This window comes from Triturus cristatus, chromosome 2_1 (assembly GCF_964204655.1).
Source record: "Triturus cristatus chromosome 2_1, aTriCri1.1, whole genome shotgun sequence".
In the NCBI taxonomy this organism is placed as follows: domain Eukaryota; kingdom Metazoa; phylum Chordata; class Amphibia; order Caudata; family Salamandridae; genus Triturus; species Triturus cristatus.
This window is the reverse complement of record NC_140581.1, coordinates 966709278-966730405: the sequence shown is the minus strand read 5'-3', so window position 1 is coordinate 966730405 and position 21128 is coordinate 966709278.

Here is a 21128-nt window from a genome sequence, read left to right as displayed (position 1 = left end):
CAAATAGCGACAAAGCACTTTTAAATTATTTGTTATCTTTATGTTTTTATATCCAGTTGACCACTTGATTAAATGTTGCACTTAGGGGAGAGGATGTGGTGTTACTTCCAGAACTGCAGACTTTGCAACTGGGGAACCAGGTTGGAGTTTCTGCTTCAGCTCGACATTCTGTGATTCTGGTCAAATCACTTAGTCTCCCCATGTCTACAACCAAAATGAATTTGTTCTTGTGTGATGTAACCAATGCTCATGTAAAGCACTCCAATACCTGACAAGTCTGCACTATATAACACTGCAAAAACACAAAATAATAAGTGTTTTGCACACTTCTGTCATTGGGCTATATTTGGGCTACATCTGGGTGATTTTGGTCTACATTTGGGCTCTTTTGTCTCCGGGGGCCATCTTGGGAGATTTATTTGTTATGAAGTTTCCTAATTTCCTCATGTACTGCAGTCTCCTCAGTAGGAAATGCTTTCAGTTTTTTACTTTGATTCCATCATGAAGGTATTCAGATATGTCACACATTTGCCATAAATTCTGAATGTTAGCACTATAGTTGCTCATTAGATCACTGTAGTAAAACTACTGTTCACCATGGAAGTCTGCTCCTGGTATTAAAAGTGCATGTTTCAGTCTGCATGTCAGAATTTTTTAATGAAATAGAAGAGGATTTGAGAAGTCACTCAAAATGTGCCCTCATTTTCTTTCTTCAGCATTAATCATAATTTCTATGGCAAAATGAACCCCCTCATTGTGTTCCTTTTTAAATTAAATGTTTTAAGTGTTACCAGTTTATTCCAAGCAAGATGGCTTCAGGTGTGCCATACTTTTGTCATAATGAAGACAGTAAGCGCTCTAGTTGTTTTTAAGAACACTCTGGGACATTCTGTCATTGGGCTATACTTGGGCTACATCTGGGTGATATTTTGGCTACATTTGGGCTCTTTTGTCTCTGGTGGCCATCTTGGGAGACTTATTTTTTATGAAGTTTCCTAGTTTCCTCATTTACTGCAGTCTCCTCAGTAGGAAATACTTTCAGTTTTTTACTTTGATTCCATGAAGAAGGCATTCAGATGTGTCACACATTTGCCATAAATTCAGAATGTTAGCACTCTTTTTGCTCATTAGATCACTGTAGTAAAGCTACTGCTCACCAGGGAAAACTGCTGCTGGTATTGAAAGTGCATGTTTCAGTCTGCATGTCAGAATTTTTTAATGAAATAGAAGAGGATTTGAGAAGTCACTCAAAATGTGCCCTAATTTTTCTTTCTGCAGCACTAATCATACTTTTTTTGGAAAAATGAATCCCCTCATTTTGTTCCTTTTCAAATTAAATGTTTTAAAAGTTACCACTTTAATCCAAGCAAGATGGCTTCAGGTGTGCCATACGTTTATCATAAGTAGGACTGTTAGCGCTCTAGTTGTTCTTTGGAACACTCTGGGAAGCTGCAGTAGAACACAAAGGAATCAACAGTCTCTGCCCTTGTTGTATGTACATGTTTTACTGAGAATGTCAGACTTCATTCTCACATGACTGAGAAAGATAATGTGAATTTACAGAAAATAAGCTCTCAGTTTAGCTTATAGATCACCTTCCAAACCTCTGTGGGAAAAGCATGAGAAAATATTTTTCTCTCAATCATGATATCCCAGCAGAAGGCTTTTTCACATGGTGAAATCACCTTAGAACATACCACAATTCCTAAAATGAGTATGGTACCATCAACAAATGATTTATAATGTAACTAAAGTCTTAAAACCTTCTATTAACTGCAATGCTTTTTAATGAGGTGCTATCATGTATATTGGTTCCAAGATGGCTGCCAACACTTCTTGGATAAAGTGCTGACAGCCAATCAGATCTCAGGATGAGATGTGTGGTTAGGCTCCGCCCACATATATATATGATTTTACTTTTGATTTTCTCAGGAACTACTGAACAGATTGACACCAGACCTACAAAAGGCACTTCCCTGACCTGAGGACTACCTCTCTGCCAAATTTCAAGTAATTCTGTTCAGCCGTTCGGGCTGTACCTTCGACTACAGGTCCTATGGAAAAATGCATAGGGAAAACGTGTTTTGGGACCCCCCTTTTTTCTCGGCCCCCGCCTGACGAATCACCCCGAGACTTTCAGGGTAGGAGCGGGGCGGAGCGCCCCACCTATTTTGAAAATTTTGCGAGGATTCGTCAACCGGCGCCAAAGTTATTCCAAATAGAATGTTGCAGATTTCCTATGGAAACACGGTCCTAACTATAACTATCTACTGGCGACCGCCAGTAGATAATATATATATATATATGTGTGTATATATATATATATATAAAGTCATATTTAAAAAAAGGGAAAACATCACAATATTTTTATAAAAGTTTAAAATTTATAGAAAAAGCATTTTTTGGACATTACAATAGAAATTTACATTTAAAAATATTTGAAATTCACTAAAAAACATAGCTTTGGGGGATGTTATAGTTAGAAATTAGCATTTAAAAAACCTGTGAAATTCACTGAATAAACCACAGGTTTCAGGGACATTATAGTTAGTAATTAGCATTTAAAAAACCTTCGAAATTCACTGAAAAAACCATAGGTTTCACGGACGTTATAGAAAGTAATTAGCATTTTAAAAACCTTAGAAATTCACTGAAAAAACCACAGGTTTCAGGGATGTTATAGTTAGTTGGACATTTCACTCGTACAAAACCAGAGAAATTTTGATTTTGTTATTAGATGAGCTAACTATAACTCGCGCCCCTGCAATCTGATGACATTACATATTACATCACTCATGACATGGTCAGTGACATCACTGATCACATCACTGATAACATCTCAAATGACATCATTGATTACATCATCCATGTGGTAATCTGATGCACCTCCTCACACCCTAATATAACCTTTGCTAAAACCCACTCTAAATTACAGACTGACATTCTCAAAACCATAGAGACACCAACACCAATAACTACATACTCATTCACTGATTATTAGATCTACAAACAAATCCACTCACTCACCCATGCAGTCACTCATACATGTAGTCACTCATCAGTACAGCCACTATCATATGCACTCATACACCTATACAAACTGTCACACACCGCCACTCACCTATAAAGTTACAAACACAGCTACTCAGTTATGCAAAGAATCAATCACACTCACATTTACTCACCTATGCAGTTATACACACACCACCTCACTTATTATACAGATACTAACATATACTTACTCTCTTAAACAATCACTGAAACAAGCACACACTCATCCATTTAACCACTCTCACAATTAGTCACTCTCACATATAGTCATTTATATAGTCAACACTCACATATGCTGTCTTTCACATATGTAGTTACTCACACATGTACCATTGAGACATCCATTCACTCACCAACACACCCATACACACACTCGCCGACCCATTCACCCTTCACAGATGCACTGTTGAACCCACACACCCAGTGAATTACTTACTCACACATCTACGCATAGTCACACCCCCCCACCACCCACACAGACACTCAGGCACACATACATATACTCAGACAACCAATCAATAACCCATATAGACATTCATGTAGCTACTCACCAACCTAAGCAGCTATTTACACACCAACTGACTGACTGATACAGACATTCACACAGTTTAATCACTAACCCATGCATTCATTAAGACACATTTAATCATTCACGTATAGTCATTCACACACCTACTAAATCATCCATTCAGACACTCATACACCCACTCATTCTTCAAATACACCTTGGCCTATATATATGTATAAAACATATTTAAACTTTACAGATACACACAGTCACTGGATGATGTCATCAGTGATGTCATTTGAGATGTCATCAGTAATGTCAACAGTGATGTCACTGACCATGTCATGAGTGATGTAATATGTGATATCATCAGCTGTGTATTGTGTGGGTGTGAGTTATAGTTAGCTCAACTAACTCTAACAGACACATTTCTCTGGTTTTGAGCGAGTGAAATGTCCAACTAACTATAACGTCCCGGAAACCTGTGTTTTTTTCAGTGAATATATATATATATTATCTCCTCCCTAAAGTTCACAAAAACCCCACACAACCTCCGGGCAGGCCTATAGTGTCTTCCAAAAACAGTTTATTGGAAAATGTTTCTATATATGTTGATTTCTTTTTATCTGAATATGTGAAAGATTTAACATCATACATCAGAGACACTAAAGATTTTTTACAAAAAATAGAAAACATACATTGGAATACAAACTATTGGCTTGTCTGTTTGGACGTAGAGAGCCTTTATACAAGTATCAGGCATACCGATGGGCTTAAAGCGTGCAAACACTTTCTTGACTCCAGAAGCATACATCTGACAAAACACACTGTAATGTTACTCCAAATGATTGAGTTCTGCCTTGTGGAAAATGTGTTTACTTTTAATGGCTCACTCTACAAACAAATTCAAGGTACATCCATGGGCACCTGCTTCGCTCCTAGCTATGCCAATCTTTTGGTTGGCTGGTGGGAGAAGCAGGTGCTATGGGGTGAAGGAATGGAAGATTGGACCAACAGAGTCAGTATCTGGCTCAGATTCATAGATGATATATTTTTTGTTTGGGAGGGTGGAGAAGATGAACTAATGTTATTTCTATCAGAATTAAATGAGAATTCCCTTAATCTAAAATTTACAATGCAGTGCAGCCAAAAAACTGTTGACTTTTTAGACATCAGAGTAACAGTGCGAGACAATAGATTAGAGACTGATTTATTTAGAAAGAGCACAGCAGGGAATTCTGTTCTGCATTCGACAAGCTGCCATCCTCACAACTTTAGGTGGAGCATACCCTTTGGTGAATTCCTCCGTGCAAAAAGAAATTGCAGCACAGAGGAATCATATACCAGAAACAAAAAAGAGATGTCAGATAGATTCCTTGCCAGAGGATATCCGTACACGATGCTGAAGAAAGGTGAGAAAAGAGCAGATGCCATCACTAGAAGCGAGGCACTATACAAAGCACCAAAGAGCAAACAAAATGAAACAGAGGCTCCTATAAGATTAATTACGACCTTTAATTCACAATCTAATCATTTCCAGCAGATTGTCAAAAAAAGATGGGACATCCTAACACACGATAAGATACTTAAACAGAAGTTAGGCCCACATCCAGCAATTACGTACAGAAAGGGTACCTCGATCAAAGATATGATTGTGAGAAGCCATTTTAGTAGCACCAAATCCACATGGTTAGAAAAAATAGGAGGGTTCCATCGCTGTGGTAAATGCAAAGCGTGTAGCCACAGCACCAATGTAAAAGAAGTAATCCTGGAGAGAACCAAGAGAAAGTGGTATATTCGCAAGAATATACAATGCAGCACAGATTTCGTAATCTATGTAATCACTTGCCCTTGTGGCAAGTGGTACATAGGTTCCACCATGTTTCCGGTAAAAAAGAGAATACTGGAACATTGGCGTGCCATAACCAACAAAGACTTTAGTTATAGTACAGCTAGACACTTTGACAAAGAACACAATGGAGATTGGACTAAGGCGAAGTTTTTTGCCTTAGATACTATAACTAAAGACCCTCGAGGAGGGAATAGAATTCAGGCCCTACGTAGAGCAGAATCCAAGTTCATCCTACAAGCAGGGAGTGTAACCCCTTTCGGGATGAATAATGATGAAGAGATGCATGTGCATTTGTAAATTGTTGATATATGCAGTTTTAGCCTCAAGTTTTTCGGTAACTCCTGTTCCAAGCTATATGAGTTCACTGTAAATAATCGTTTTTGGCTGCAATACATGGTATTTTTTGTGAAACTTTTTGTACAAAGAAAATTCATATACATCAAGTAACAGGCCTCCATTTTTTGACTGCAGAATGTTATTTGCCTGAGTGTATGACCCATGCTATAGATATGCTTGTTGATTGTAAATTCTGTTTCTTTCAGTAGGAAAAACTAGATAGACTACATTGTAAATAATGTGTTTCCATTGAAACTGTAATATATGCTCTAACAACAAATTTTATTCTTGTTTTTGCATTTAGATGGGACCCGGAAATTGACAGACAACACCGTTACTGTTATTTGATACGAGCACGGAGCTATTGGTGACTAAAGTGTTTAGCACCATCTCCTTAGGGGTCACTGTTTTCTACTATAGTATATAATGTAAAGCCAGATAGGGTACTATACCTTGATTTCAGGCGAAAATGTAGTTTATTGAATTATATATTTTTTTACTTTACTAGCTTATGCCAGCAGGGACAGTATACACGTTTATTTCGACTTACTATAAGTTCTATGTGTAGCATAATTTATTTCTGCTTGTCCACTAGATATATATGCGATTACATCACAGGAGACACACTAGAAAATGAATGGTGTTCCCTTATTATATTTTATTTAAATCATGGTGTAAAAGAACACTGGTTTTCACACTTATGAAATAACCATTGCGCAGCAGCCTAATCATGTGTAAAATTATCGTTGTATTATATTGTTATTTTTACGTTGTACTAATTGGGAAGTCTGTTGTCTATGTTTCTGTATGACTTTAAATACAGTGAACTCTGGACATATGGTCATGTGACCAAGAGCACGTTTGCTCGAAACGCGTCATTTTTGTTTGCCCGCAATAATAAAAAGAAGATTAAAATCAGCTGGACTCGTGTGGCTCGTACTTACAGTACAGGGGAGATCTGTGAGCTGACGGATAATATATATATATATATATATATCATGCTCCAAGTTGCCCAAAGGTCGGGGATGCACTCAGGCGACAATTAACATCCTGCCCTCCATTACACTTGGACTGCCTTGCCGACGAGTTTCGGAAATGTGTTCCTTCTTCATAGGCTTGCGGCACAAAGTTTGCTGCTGTACATCACGGCTTTATTTAAATCAAGCCTTCTGATAGGCTGTCGTGATCTGCCTCCTGATAGGCTCTGCCTCCTGATAGGCTTGTGATCTGTCTCTTGCCTCCTGATAGGCACTTTCAAAAGAGTCATAGGCATATTGCCTGCTGGGAAATGTATTTTCCTTTTTGCAGCCATCTCTAAAACTTTATTTGTCCTCCAATGGACTCCAAGGCAAGGAGAGTAACAATCCTCGGTGTTGTGGCCTCACGGCGTCCGTGCTCGCTGTGATTGCGATGGTGCACTCCCCACGGCGTAGGCTGCCGTTAAATATCATGCTCCAAGTTGCCCAAAGGTCGGGGATGCACTCAGGCGACAATTAACATCCTGCCCTCCATTACACTTGGACTGCCTTGCCGACGCGTTTCGGAAATGTGTTCCTTCTTCATAGGCTTGCGGCACAAAGTTTGCTGCTGTACATCACGGCTTTATTTAAATCAAGCCTTCTGATAGGCTGTCGTGATCTGCCTTCTGATAGGCTCTGCCTCCTGATAGGCTCGTGATCTGTCTCTTGCCTCCTGATAGGCACTTTCAAAAGAGTCATAGGCATATTGCCTGCTGGGAAATGTATTTTCCTTTTTGCAGCCATCTCTAAAACTTTATTTGTCCTCCAATGGACTCCAAGGCAAGGAGAGTAACAATCCTCGGTGTTGTGGCCTCACGGCGTCCGTGCTCGCTGTGATTGCGATGGTGCACTCCCCACGGCGTAGGCTGCCGTTAAATATCATGCTCCAAGTTGCCCAAAGGTCGGGGATGCACTCAGGCGACAATTAACATCCTGCCCTCCATTACACTTGGACTGCCTTGCCGACGCGTTTCGGAAATGTGTTCCTTCTTCTTAGGCTTGCGGCACAAAGTTTGCTGCTGTACATCACGGCTTTATTTAAATCAAGCCTTCTGATAGGCTGTCTTGATCTGCCTCCTGATAGGCTCTGCCTCCTGATAGGCTAGTGATCTGTCTCTTGCCTCCTGATAGGCACTTTCAAAAGAGTTAAGATAATGGCGAAGTGGGTTAGCGGTTGTGCACACCGTTTCCGTTAAAGCCTCTGAAGAGAAGCATATGGAGCTTCGAAACGCGTCAGGCAAATCCACTACGGAGCGGCTCCTGCGAGCGGATCCCCGTCCTTACCTACACATAAATCAAGCTGCTGGTCGAGTGCTACTTACAGGTGGACACCTTTGGAGCAGAATATAACACGCGGCTGTCCAGCCGCGGAGTATGCACCACCCCGGAAGTCTTGGGGGCCATGAAAGTGGAACAGCAGCCGTACATAGGATCAAGGACGGGCCCACTTGCAGGGTCCATATAGGACTTGATTATGTGCTTTCCGCACTACACTTCCCATAATGCACAGTCTCATTTGAGCCTCCCATTGGTGGGTGTGTTATATGTTAAATGGCGAAGTGGGTTAGCGGTTGTGCACACCGTTTCCGTTAAAGCCTCTGAAGAGAAGCATATGGAGCTTCGAAACGCGTCAGGCAAATCCACTACGGAGCGGCTCCTGCGAGCGGATCCCCGTCCTTACCTACACATAAATCAAGCTGCTGGTCGAGTGCTACTTACAGGTGGACACCTTTGGAGCAGAATATAACACGCGGCCGTCCAGCCGCGGAGTATGCACCACCCCGGAAGTCTTGGGGGCCACGAAAGTGGAACAGCAGCCGTACATAGGATCAAGGACGGGCCCACTTGCAGGGTCCATATAGGACTTGATTATGTGCTTTCCGCACTACACTTCCCATAATGCACAGTCTCATTTGAGCCTCCCATTGGTGGGTGTGTTATATGTTAAATGGCGAAGTGGGTTAGCGGTTGTGCACACCGTTTCCGTTAAAGCCTCTGAAGAGAAGCATATGGAGCTTCGAAACGCGTCAGGCAAATCCACTACGGAGCGGCTCCTGCGAGCGGATCCCCGTCCTTACCTACACATAAATCAAGCTGCTGGTCGAGTGCTACTTACAGGTGGACACCTTTGGAGCAGAATATATATATATATATATATATATATATATATATATATATATATATATATATATATATATATTCACTGAAAAAACCATAGGTTTCACACATGTTATAGTTAGCTGGACATTTTACTGATAAAAAACCAATGAAATTCCCCCGTTATAGTTAGTGCAGGCAACTATAACTCACGCGACCGCAATCCTCTGCTGATGACATATGTGTCTTTATGAAAAAAAAATATTTGTAATATATGTATAGCTAAAATTTAATGGAAGAAGACATGGGCAAATAAGTGTCTAAATACAGTATTAGCATCAGCAGAGGATTGCGGTCGCGTGAGTTATAGTTGCCTGCACTAACTATAACGGGGGAATTTCATTGGTTTTTTATCAGTAAAATGTCCAGCTAACTATAACATGTGTGAAACCTATGGTTTTTTCAGTGAATTTGCAAGGTTTTTTAAATGCTAATTCCTAACTATAACGTGTGTGAAACCTATGGTTTTTTCAGTGAATTTGTACGGTTTTTTAAATGCTAAGTTACTTTATGCCATTCGTGGCGTGCGCGCCCACTTAACGCAGTTCGTTCCGTGCGCGCACGGTGCGCTTCGCGCACCGTGCACGCACAGTGAGCACGCGGTGCCCACTTTACGCAGTTAGTGCCGTGCACGCAGGGTGGGCACGCGGTGCGCTACGCGCACCGCGTGCCCACGTTACGCTGGATGGGCCATGTACGCACGATGCGCTTCGCGCACCGTGCGCACATGGAGGACATATTATGCGCTTCGTTGTGAAATGTAATGTTTGATTTTTTGAAGTGCAATGGGAAATACATATGCCATGCACAAATGGTGCCCTTCAGGCACGTTTTGCACACGGGGTGTGGAGAATATGGATTTTTTTTTTTCAATTTTTTTACCGTACGCGTACGGTAAGCGTAATCGGCGATTTTTCGAAAAAATTTAAAATTGAATTTTTGGCCTTGGGGGTTCTTTGATGACACCTTCATCAAGGCTAGGTGGTTGGGAGCAGTCAAAACATCCCCTTTATATGTTTTTTGTCTTTGTTTTTCTTCCACCCCCTCAGAGTGCGAGATAGAAAATGGCGGACGCCGCTTCCTGGTTTCGACCGATTCGAATGTTTACTAAGATCTAACAGCCAATCAGAATCGCGCTCGGGCACGGCACCGTACGCGTACGGTAAGCGCACGGTAAGCGCACCGTAAGCTGCCACAGATATATATATTGGTTTAAAGGCTATTTTCTCAGGATCTACTGAACAGATTTACACAAAACCTACAAAAGGCACTTCCTTGACCTGTAGACTACCTCTCTGCCAAATTTCAGGTAACTCTGTTCAGCCGTTCGGTCTGTAGCTGTGTCTAAAGGTCCTATGGAAAAATGCATGGGAAAAACGCGTTTTGGGACCCCCCTTTTATCTCAGCCCCCGCTTGACGAATCCCCCCGAGACTTTCAGGGTAGAAGCGGAGCATAGCGCCCCACCTATTTTGAAAATTTCGCGAGGATTCGTCGACCAGCGCCAAAGTTATTCCAAATAGAATGTGGCGGATTTCCTATGGAAAATGGGTCCTAACTATAACTACCTACTGGCGACCGCCAGTAGGTAATATATATTCGCATAGACATACAAAATAATAAATACAACAAATATACTGCAAAATCTTTTAACATGCTTCCAATTTAATTGTATATGTATACAGTTCTTATATTGGTAAATTTTAAAACAATTATACAAATATACTATAAGTTGAAATTTATATTTTCTAAATAGTTTTATATTATTTATGTTATATTATATATGTGTATATAAACATACACACTTTCAAATATATGTGTGTGTGTGTTTAAATTAGTAAATATTTCTATATATTTTAAAATATTACTTAAACATATTTAATTTACATTATATTAATGTTATATGTAAAAATATTTAATATTTACTTATTTAAACTACATACATCGTAAAAGCGATTTTTAAAATATGTTTTTCGATGTCGGGCAAAAAACGATACTTTTAAAAAAAATATGTTTGTACTTACTATTATATGAATAGAAAAACTATATTTTTGTGATTAGTATTTTTTGGCACAATATTTATGGTTTCGAAATTGTGTCAGAGATTCCTTACTCATGTAACTGCCATAATCCTTGTCAGGGTGAACCACAAAAAGTCACTACATTAACCTGTGCCTAGCCATCTGTTAGATTGGCACAGAAACAATCAGATTAAACTTAGAGGCAATGTGCAAAGTATTTATGCATCACATAAACAGCAATAAAGTGAAAACACAATGCAAGAAAAATACCACACCAATTTAGAAAAATAGAGTACATTTGAGTAAATTATTTGACACCAAAATGACAAAATCCAATCAGTAGAAACAGAGGTATGATTTTTTTCAAGTTTAAAGTGTAAAATAGCACCTAAAAGATAAAAGCACCAACTGCAGTCTCGCAAGACCAGGGCAAAGTCGAAAGTTATGGCCAACCACGATGGAGCTCAGTTCACATACCCAAAGTGGATTGGGCCCAGTCTCCACTAACCCTCGGACTTAGAAGAAATTTTCATGATAAATATTTGAGAAAGTTCAGCAGAGCAGGACAGTCACTAGTGTCTGAGGACGAGGTGTCGTCATAAGGGTGTCACTGGATGAAGTTTTGGTGAAGATTACTACATTTGGACTTAGGGCCTGATTACGAGTACGGCGGTCCAATGCCGTACTCATGGTGGCGGTCCGACCTTCGCCAAACTGCAGGACTGTGCACCACATTCTGATTGTGGCTGTCAAACCACCCAGGACAGCTGCCTCTGTCGGGATCCAGGATCCAGCGGCATGGTGGCGGTCTGAGGCAGGAGTATGCTGGCAGTGCTGCGGCATTTATTCTGAATTGCCAAACCAAAACCCTTTCCATGGTGGTGAGCTTGCCATGAAAAGGGTGGCGGTCAGGCAACTAAGGGGGTCCATTTCTGGGCCCAGGGGTGCATGCAGGGGGGCAGATGTAATGCCCCCCTGGATTTGCACCTTCAGTTCCTGCACTGTGTGGCATGTATGCCACACCGTGCAGGAAGGTGCAGTCTGCGCTCTGACAACAGCGGTCTGCATGTTAGGCTCTTCTATGAACCTGACAGACTGCCGCTGTCAGACTGCCGCAGCACCACCCACCAGACCAGGATTTATCTCCTAATCTGGCGGGTGGCAGCACCACTGCTTTGGCGGTCCTACAGCGAATGGCACATTGCACCGTCTTCTATAGGACCACCAAAGTCGTAATCAGGCCCTTATTGTTTTAGGGGCAGTCCAAAATATTTAGCAGGGCAAAGCGGCAACTGTAGTCGCTGAGGGCTCCACAAAGCCGCATACCCCTTGCGCAAGGAGCAGCTGAATAGTATTTGCTGCTGAGGAGCAGGACGTTGTGGGAGCTTCCGCAATGTGAGGCTGACTGTCAAATCGCATTGGGCAGATTGGTGAGCAGGTAGGTCCTGGTATCCTATAGGTTCTCGGAGCACTTTTTGGCAGAGCATTTTCTAAGTTCCAAGTTTTGGATGTGGCCTATCTGGGCACCTTTGGCACAATTTTCAAGGGTTCATGACTAGAGGGTCAGCACTTGGAGGATCAGGATTCACTCAGGATGGGTCGAGGTGTGTGTTCAAGATGGTTGGAGCCTTTTCTGTCCCTGAGTCTTTGATCAGGAGGCCAACCAACTATCCCTTGAAGTTACTCTGGCAGTTCTGCATTCAAGCAATAAAGCCGGTCTCAAGCACAGGGCAGGCTTCTGGCAGAGGGGCAGTCCTCTGAAGTACGCCACAGGCCACAGGCAACAGGGCAATCCTCTGAGAGTTGGTCTGAGAGCCCTCTTTTTATACCTGAAGCCAGCTTTGAAGTGGAAGAAACTTATGGTGCTATTGCCCCACAGAAGAGTCTGGAGTGTCCTGCCTCCTTGCAATGGTTCCAGTCTGTCTGCAGTCACAATAGGCTAGTGTGAAGTCCTTTGTGTGTGACCTGAGCCAGTGTCTTTGAAGTGCAAGTAAGGCTGAGCTCAGCTCCATCCTCTGATCCTGCTTTGGATGGCCAATACTGCCATAACCGAGTCCCTCTATTGTGAGGCTGTCTGGGGGTAATACACAAATCCAAATACCAACTACAACTAGTCATGTGAATGCCTGTAGGCACCAAATGGTTAAGGCAAAAATAATGCCAACTTTCTTAAAGAGGCATTTTTAAAATTGTGACTTAAAATTCAACGCTAGCTTTAAAGAGGATTTAAAATTACAATTGCTCAGACACCAAACTAAAAAATGTGTGCACAAATGGAATCATTGCACCAATTCTAAATTGAAAAACTTTACTCTTTTTTAGAAACTCGTCGCAAAACTAATTGATGAGTCGGACCTTGTTACAAGCAGTTCTGAACAGGAAATCATCGTAGATACCTGTTAGTAACAACACATTGAAAGATACTTCAAGACGTTGTAACTATTTTTATGGCAGGAAAAGGGATTTGATAACAAAATTCTAAACCATTGTTTCACATTACATTTTACAGCACTGACCAAGTCCCAGTCCTTTGGAGAACCCCGCAAATCGTTGAGGGTTCGAAATGCGTTGGCCCAGCTGGTTGGGGGAAGAATATTTGCAATTAAATCATTACTAGTTAGGAAATATGGCAAAATGCTTTTTCCTTTAGTATTATATCCCCACTAGCTCAGACCGGCAGGATATATAGTGTTATTTATTCATAAATGACATTTCTGCCAGGTGTTATTTATTTAGAATGAAGGACTTGTCCACTTCACAATTGTATTGTCTTGATTTTCATGTCATTATATGTGATTACACTGTTTCTTTATGTTGAGATGTTATTGTGAAATGTATATATGAACAAAAGAGAAAAGGTTACCCTTCAAAAAGACATGTGGGAAATGTTAAAAAAACTTTTTGGGAAAATAACGAAATGAAAGTGAAATAAATCACAAGGGCCATCAAAATCAAAAGTGTGGTTTTTATAGTGTAAATTAATATTTAGAATCTAGCATCCAGATACTGTAATTGTTGATACAACTTTAAAGGGGGCTCAGTCTAGGGGCTACCAATGGGCCAAACCCCCCAGAGGATTTTAAATTACAATTCCTCAGACACCAAACGTGACATTCCTACCATCTCACAAACAAAAGTTATCACTTATTAAATGTAGATATAAGTAAATCAAAGATTGCCAATCAGGTGTGAGCCAATTTAACTATGTTTTAGGGAGTCAGCACAAGTATTTTAGCAACGATTAGCAGTGGTAGAGTGCACAGAGTCCTAAGGTCAACAAAAACAAATTCAGAAAAATAGGAGGGTGAATAAACAAAACGTTTGGGGGAAGACCACCCTGAGACTATAAATATCCGGGCAGCCTCCAGTCTAGAAATGGGGAAACAGAAGCAGTAAAAGGTTCGCCCATTGAAAAAAAAAAGGCCCTAGTTCTGTGGGTGAGAACTGTGTCATGGACAGGATAGATGATATCCTGGAAGAAGTGAAAGAGATACTAAACATCCCACCTGACCCAAAATCTGCTGCCCTGTCAAAATCTAAGCCCTGTCCTGCAAAGAAAAAAGGGCCAAGAAGAAAGTTCCAGATATGTTTACAAGGAAATCAAAGGCTCCATGTACCGCCAGCTGAACTTTCCACAAATCCACCACAGACTCAAAACGAACTGACCCACTCAGCAGGGGACAATGCTGTGTCTACAGTGTATCCAGAAGTAATCTGTAAAAACAGGTTCACTGTTTTATGTTGACAGGCCAGTGTAATGAGTGAGAAAGAGCAGGGGGTCTTTGTCACTGATCCAACTAGGGTACCTGCAGAGCCAGCAAATATATTAGAGGTGATTGGGGGGGCTGGGGATGAGATCGCGGCATTGAAAGTATTAGTAAAACCTTTAGAACCCAAAATTTATGAGTTTAAACAATTTAAGGCGGAGTCCAAACCTGCCTTGTCTGACATAACCCGGGGGGGGGGGGGGAGAATTGGAGAATCCATCAACTACACCCTTGTGTGCTAGGCAAAGGTGCCCTCCAGAGGATTCCTAGGCTATCTATCTGCTCTGGGAATGGGTATGCGCCAGACAGAGGACTCACAAGATCCTGGCAATAGGGGGCCTGCTCCCCATATCCGTCAAGATTATCGCATGTACAGTTCAAGTTGTCCTCAATACCAGTCGAGTAGGAGCCTAGATGACACAGGACCCCAGCACACCAACTACATATATTCCCAGATCTTCTTGGTACATGTTCCAAAGGTGGCTACTAGATGACGGGAAGATCAGACCTCTCTGGTAAAAAATATCACCCATTGGCTCAAGCACATGAAGGGGTGCTACTCAATCATAAGGAGCAACATCCTAAGAGCAGACTGTCTTGTAAACCCAGGCCAGCCTGATGATACAGTGAGGGTGCTTCTGAGGGACTGTAATCTGGTCGATGCGTTACTGTCCATTGATGCTGGCAGGATTTTTAACACCCCCACTCTGGGGTGATTATAAAACGCGGGATGTCTTAAGTCGTGGCCCTAAGGACAACACTGGGTACAGCGGTCTGGGAGATATTGATTGACTGAGCATCCCCTCCCCATAGCCCAACCATGAGAATAGACACACAGTTATCGAGGAAGAGCCCAGGGAGTGTGTGCAGGTGCTGGGAGATGTGGCAGTGTCTTGGCAGGTTGAGGACCAGTCTTGCGGCGGTGTTCTGGATGTTCTGTAGCTTGCATGTGAGGTTTTTTTTATTCAAGCATAGAATGCGTTGCCGTAGTCGAGTGTGCTGGTGACCAGGGCGTGAGTGAAGGTCTTACTGTGTTCGAGGGGGGTACATTTGAAGGTCTTACGTAGGAGGCAGAGGGTGTGGAAGAAGGAGGATGAGACCGAGTTGATCTGGCGGTCCATTTTGAGCTCAGAGTCCAGGATGACTCCCAGGTTGCGTGCGTGGTCCGTGGGGGTGGGCGGGTTTCCGAGGGCTGGGGGCCATCAGGTGTCGTTCCAGGTGTCGGGGTTTGGGCCCATGATGAGTACTTCCATCTTGTTGGTGTTTAGTTGTAGGCAGCTGTTTTTCATCCATTTGGCGATGACCTCCATGCTTTCTCGAAAGTTGTGTCTGGCGCTGTTGAGTTCGTTGGATTGGGAGAGAATGAGTTTGGTGTCGTCTGCGTATGACACAATGTTGAGTCCGTAGGTTCTGACGATGGGGGCGAGCGGAGCTATGTAGACGTTGAAGAGCGTAGAGCTGAGGGAGGACCCCTGAGGGACACCGCAGGTGGTTGGTGAGGGGTCTAAGAGGAAAGGGGGGTAGTCTGACACGCTGCATTCTGTCAGAGAGGAACGAGTGGATCCAGTCAAGGGCCTTGTCCTGGTTCCCTGCGTCTTGGAGTCGGCGTATTAGGGTGCAGTGGGAGACTGTGTTGAATGCCGCTGAGAGGTCAAGCAGGATGAGGGCTACTGTTTCTCCTTTGTCCAGTAGGGTGTAGATGTCGTCTGTTGCGGCGAGGAGGGCAGTTTCCTTGCTGTGTTTTTTTCTGAAGCTGGATTGGGAGGAGTCGAGGATGTTGTGCTCTTCGATGAATGTGGCGAGTTGGCTGTTGATGGCTTTTTCGATGACTTTCGCTGGGAACGGGAGCAGGGAGTTGGGCCTGTAGTTTTTGAGGTCGGTGGGGTCTGCCGAGGGTTTCTTCAGGAGGGGGTTGACCTCAGCGTGTTTCCAGTCGTCGGGGAACAAGGCGGTCGCCAGGGAGTGGTTGATGGTATGGCGGAGCATGGGTGCGATGGCGTCGGCGGCTCTGTTGAAGACGTGGTGGGGCAGGGGTCTGTGGGGGCCCCGGAGTGGATTGACTTCATCGTCTTCAGTGTGTCTTTGGTGGTGAGGGCTGTCCGGTTGTCAATCGCTGGCTTCAGGGTGTCGGGGGTGGTTGGTGAGGTTTCTGTGTGTTGGTTGTCTTTGTCGAAGTTGTCGTAGATGCTCTCCACAAAGCTGATTGTTCATTATAGCATTATTCGTCTCAACTGCTAAAGACATACAATAAAACTTTTTCAAAGAAAGCTGCTCCAGCAATTGAGATTTATAATAGCAAGGCTCTTGGAGCAGCTTATATGGAGCAGAGATTTGGGGCTATGCTAACTGTAGCACTCTCTCGTACTCCGAAAATAGGTTTATCAGGCACCTATTTGTTCTCCCAAAGAGCACTCCATTGGTCCCACTACACTTACATTTGGCATTCAAGAAAATTTCTTGGAAGGCTGATCTTTGCCTAATACTGTATTGCCATAGGATTTGGACCTCACCTGCCTTGGATGCCCATAGATACACCCTCAAAGATATTTTAGTCCTTCCCGGCATCCAGCAGACACTGTTGCTCCTGCACATTAGGTCCTTGTTTAGGAAGTTGGGTCTTGGAGGTTTCTGGGAAACACCAGAGGCCATCACTCCTGGCTCCAAAATGTTAATTAAATTGGCCTATTGGCAGATGGTACACCAAGAGGTCATAGGTAACAGTAGAGGCACTTTGACTCTGGATTTTCTGTCGTATAAGTTGTCACCCAGCTATGAGTGCATGATCGAGGAGTTCACTCCCGTTCTGGCCAGGAAGTTGTTCTTACAATTTAGATTTCAGTCTTTGACCATTATGGCCTTTCATGCTAAGTGGGCAAATGCGATCTACCAGAGTACAGAATGCCTGGCATGTAAGGGGCCTAGAGAAGACCTCTCTTACTTTTTATTCTTCTTCCCAGCATATGATGCCCAGAGGAGAAAATGTCTATTTCACCTGTGTAGATCCCTGGTTGTAAGGAGTTACTTGGTTGCCACCAGGCTCTTAAGATCTGACACCTCTAGGCTGGTGGTTTTTGCGATTGCAATATACCTCCAAGCAGCCTGGATATTGCAGTCCAAGTGCATTTGTGCTACTGTTATTAGTACTCTACGAGGAGAAGCATTAAGGGGGGCTGGAGGTTTTCAAATGCTTAAGGTCAGATCTGCTCAGCCCAGGGGATTGAAAACAGATTATTATGCTCTTTTTTTATAAATTGTGTTTTACCTATTGTTTTTAGTTATCTAAAATATAGTTTTTAGCTTAACATTTCTTTTGAATTTTTAAATCTCTTTTATCTATTGTGCTGCTTGACAATCTGCTCTATGCACTTTAATTATTTGGTTATAACTAATGTACATGAGTCCTCTCATATTGGTTTTATTCTAGTTTGCCGGATGACATAATGGACCCAACTGGAGCTACTTGGGGCTATTTTTGAGGTTTTTCCTTTCTGGCACTCTCTTTTATTATGCAGATATATTATTGAGGGCATTCTGTTAGATTCATCCACCATTTGTGATAAAAGGAAGTCATGTGGTTTGGAACATAAACCAGTCCACTTAACTGTATTGTAGCAAATTGAGCTTGCAACTTCATTGTACGTTTCTGTAATTATTGTATTTCTTCTTATCTGCTTTTATGGTTCTTTGAACTGCAGTAAAGATGATGATGATGACCACCCTAAGGTTGACAGGGCTAACACTATCAGTGAACTTAAGATGGTTGTTAGCATTCACTGCTTTTCTTACTATTCCCCAAAAAAATATTTAAGTCTTGTTGACCATAAATGTGCGGTCTCACTCATTATTTTATTGTATTAGTATTTTAGAGCTCTCAATTTCCTGAAAGTATCAGAAACTTGTGTGATCTAGAATATGTTCAAGTGATTTAATCTTGTTTTCTAAGAGGTCTAAATTTGCATGTCTTTGGTTCATTATGTTAATCATTGTTCTCTGTATTGCTGCCTTCAAGCATCCTAAATAAGTTCTGTCGGAGGACTATCATCTTGATATTCACTGAAGTAGTTTGTGATAGATTTTAAGACTTGCTTACTTGCTGTAGGATCATCTAAGATCTCTATATTCATCCGCCATATCTTTGTTCTGCCACGCACCTTTTTTTTATTAATTGACTAGAGATGCTAGCGTGATATGCTATAATTATGAGTTCCATTCTATTTTTACAGCTCTGGAAATTAGTGAGTAATTAACCCCTTCGCCGCGGAACGAATTTTGCCGCGGCGCTGGCGGGTGAGGGGTGAGCGCGGCGCCGCAATGCTCGTGACGGAACCACTCCGTCATGAGCCACGGGCGCGCTGTGCTCATGACGGAGTGGTTCCGTCATGACTCCGCCCACTCGCGCTAATCGCCCGCACAGGCAGGGAATCAGCGCCGCGTGGGCGGAGCGGCCGCCAACGGCCGCAGCATGACGGAACCACTCCGTCATGAGCACACGGCGCCCGTGGCTCATGACAGAGTGGTTCCGTCATGAGCTGCGATGCGGTTAACCGGAATGTAGTCTATTCTACTAAAAGTGTTATGGGAACGTGAATTAAAAGCATACTAGCTCCTTGTGGGTGTAAGAAATATGCTTGTTCGTTGAGTGTGGTGTATGCCATGGTAAAAAGCAAACATAATCATTTTTCGGGTGAGGCACAAGCCAGCCCTAAATTAACCTGCACTCACCCGTCTGGTAGCATGGCACAGAGCAATCAGGCTTATTTTAGAGGCAATGTGAACAGTATTTGAGCAGCACGTCAAACAGCAATAAAGTGAAAATATCTCACATATGGCATCCCACACCAAGTTAGAAAAATAGAACTTTCTTTAAAACGTACAACACAACGAAAACAACAAAATACAATCAGGGGAATCGGAGATATGCAACTTTAAAGATTTTCATGAAATTAGTGACTAAAAGCACAAAGCACGAACTGTGGACATATGGTCACGCTGGACCGGGACGAAGTCAGAAGTTCACACCAACAGCGATGGATCGCAAGCCGGCCACAGGGACCCAGTTAGGCCTGCTGAACAAAGTACCTTAAGACCGGGTTTGCAGCGTGTTGAGGGAATCTGCATCGAAGAGTTGTTCGACAGCCAAAGTGATATGTCAATACCGAGATGTGGCGAGGCTGCGATGCGAGGGCCTGCATTGTTGAGTAACCTGTCGACAAGGCTTGCGATACGAAGGCCAACGTATAAGATGCGACGTGCCGTCATGGCGATGTGTTGGTTCCATAGAGCTGCTGGGCAGTGATGCGGAGTCAGGCATTGTCATCGAGGCTGCTACTGACGTGGGATTCAAGAGCCTGCGCCGAGGATGCATCATGCAGTGGTGGAACTGAAGGCGTTACGGGCTGCAGCGGTGAAGCGAGTCTTTGCGGCAGTTCCAATGCATCAGTTCTCCTTGGGATTGTGCTGTACAGCAGAAGAGATGTGTTGATTCGGCTGGAACCACAGAGGCTGGCAGAGCATCTTAATCTCACTTCCAAGGATCCATGACAGGGGTGGCACCAGTTTTTTTGAAATAGTGATTTATTGCCAGTTATCAAAAACTGACATGCATATGATATTCAAAGACAAGGCAACAGTTATGTTTTAATACAGTTGTATGCATACAGTTATTTGCCTTTCAAAGGTTCAAGCAGCCCAGGAGTATCATCAGAAAGACCATGTGAAAAAAATAAAAATAAACTCAAAGAAAAAAACAAAAAAGGAGTAAACCAAACATACAACTGTTGTCTTGAGAACAGGATTATCTCACTGTATAAGGAGGCATAGAGGTGGTAGGAGGGGAGGGGGGAAGCCCGTCCGATCTACAGTCTCCAAATAGAGAGAAGATCCAAAAGGATAGAGGGGATAAAGGGGAATGAGGGGGGCAAGGTCCCGGCAACATTAACGGTAGCCGAGGGTGTGGCACTGTGTGATCAAGTCTCTCCATCACCCTATTAGTCCCCACTGCTAGACAGGGAGGTTGATGGGTGTTCCCACTCAACTATCACTTCAGTCCAGAGTTCAGCTATTGGTCTTTTGTGTACCCCCGGGCCTCCTGCGGCTGGATTGCTCTGGCTCCTGCAAAGGCCAACAGGGTGACATCCCTGACCCACGTCTCCAAATTAGGCCCCACAGCGTTTTTCCTCACCATTGGTATCTGTCATTTTGCCTGGATTAAGGCAAGGTCAAGGAATCTATTTCCAACGTTCTTGAGTGCTAGTCTCGCAAATGCCCCCAACAGGCACACCTCAATGGCATGTTCAAGTGATCTATTCAAAGTAGTGTTTAGTTTCAGTAGAACTGACTTCCAGAATGGCTACAGGTGGGGGGTCCCAGGTCATGTGCCAGAAACCGGCATCTAAGAGCTGGCAGCAGGGGCACTTCCT